The sequence below is a fragment of the Octodon degus genome, unplaced genomic scaffold, assembly GCF_000260255.1.
Source record: "Octodon degus isolate 3935 unplaced genomic scaffold, OctDeg1.0 scaffold00015, whole genome shotgun sequence".
NCBI classification, from domain to species: Eukaryota; Metazoa; Chordata; class Mammalia; order Rodentia; family Octodontidae; genus Octodon; species Octodon degus.
This window is the reverse complement of record NW_004524591.1, coordinates 10,171,783-10,173,701: the sequence shown is the minus strand read 5'-3', so window position 1 is coordinate 10,173,701 and position 1,919 is coordinate 10,171,783.

Sequence of the window (1,919 nt, the reverse complement as noted above, 5' to 3'; positions counted from 1 at the left end):
ATTCTATTCATTAAGAGAATGCAACTATATATCTATCCTAACCACTTTGAATACACAGATACAAAATGGACATTCATCTGTATGCCCCATTTTATCTAAGTTCCGTTATTGATCCATATTTTTTCAATATTTTTCTTCATATTGCATGCTTAGTGTGTATCAGGTTTGGAATTATCTCAGGGTGCAGTGAACATCAATGAGTCATTTGTCCTCCTTTGACATTGGTGTGTCCTAGATATTTATTTAGGAGTACTTATCAACTGACATTCATTCAACCTCTACTTTGTCCCACACCTTGATGGGAATATAACTAAATGTAAAAGAAAAAGACAGACACTGGAAGGGCATGGATTTTTGGAGGAGAAAAGTGGGAGGGATAGCCATATAAGAAAACAATTATGGACAAGCAATTTATATAGCTTAGGTTCAGGAAGTCCAGAAGAAAGGAGATGTGGGAGAGGACTTCAGTAAAGATTGGCTAGAACAGCGGCATCTTGAAGATGCCCAGGAGTTTGTTAGCTAGAGGGAGCAAGAGAAATCTTTCAGCATTTGTGAAAGATCCTGGAGCCCTCAGGGAAGAGATCAGGTGGAGAGGGCCATGGCATGTTGGAGGCAAGCCTGATTGGTGGCGGGTGCAGGGTGGCTTAAGGAACAGGGATTCACAGGACAGATGTGGACCATGTCAGGAAGACTCTGATTTCCATGTGAGGATTTGGGGCTTTATTCTACTGACTTTGAGGGAGTCACTGAAGCTCCGGAGCAGGGAAGTGCCACAATCAGCCTTCTTTTTCAGAAACCAAACATCTCAAGGAAGGTAGTCTGGAAATAAGGAGGAACCCAGCAAGGGATGTGGATTAGTAGGACAATATAGCATCTGTATGAGACCCAGACAACTGGTGATAGGCTTCTGTGAACATTATAGTGGCAGGACCTGGCCAATAAAGAAGAGGGAGATTGAGTCTTATGGATAACTCAACAATTATGCCTTGAGCTGCTTTCTGGGTTGGACAGTGTTTTAGATGCCAGGGATAAGAAAGTGAAAAGACCAAGTCCCTGCACCCATGAAGCTTGTATTCTGGTGACAGAGAAGGGAGAAGTCCCCTAGTGTCCGCGGGCCCACTGTGCTTTTGGTGGTGAGTACTGTGAAGAGACGCAAAGCAGGAAACATCTGACCTTGAAGCTTCCGCTTGTGGCTGGTGGAACTCTGCCTGAGACAGCCATGGACAGAAGCCAGGAGGAGAAGATGGGAGAATCAGAGGAGGAGGAGATAGGCCCTCTGCCAGCAGCCTGCGTTTCCTGCCAGGGTGGGGAGAGTCCTTGCTGAACTTGCTGCTCAAAGCAGCTACATGAATAAGCTGAGAAGAAACCAGCAGAGGAACTGCCTAACCAGAGTCATGAGAAATCACACATAGGTCTTTATTGGTTTCAGCCATTGTTTTTTTTTTTATCTCCATAATTTTATTGAGAAACAAATAGCAATGAGACAGTTTCAAACCAAATTGGTAGGACAGTTTCAATAATTAACACATTGAATACATTCTTCCTAGTGGTTAATTGCTGTACAGGATGAGGACATGATATCCTATTTACAAACACCGTTAGAACAAATCCCTCTATTCATTAAGAGAATGTAACTATATATCTATGCTAACCACTTTGAATACTCAGATACAAAATGGACATTCATCTGTACCCCCTTTTTTTGTTAAGTTCCATTACTTGAATATTATAAGTGTATAAACTTAGCAAAATATTCTAAAAGAGTCCAGTAGTCCATGATACTATTGGGTCTTCTGCTTCACTAGCAATGTTGGAAATTGTTTACCTGAGTCCCCTACAGCTCAGCATAACACCATGGCTTTACTTCTTTTTTAAAAAATTTATTTATTTGTGTGTGTGTGTGTGTGTGTGTGTGTGTG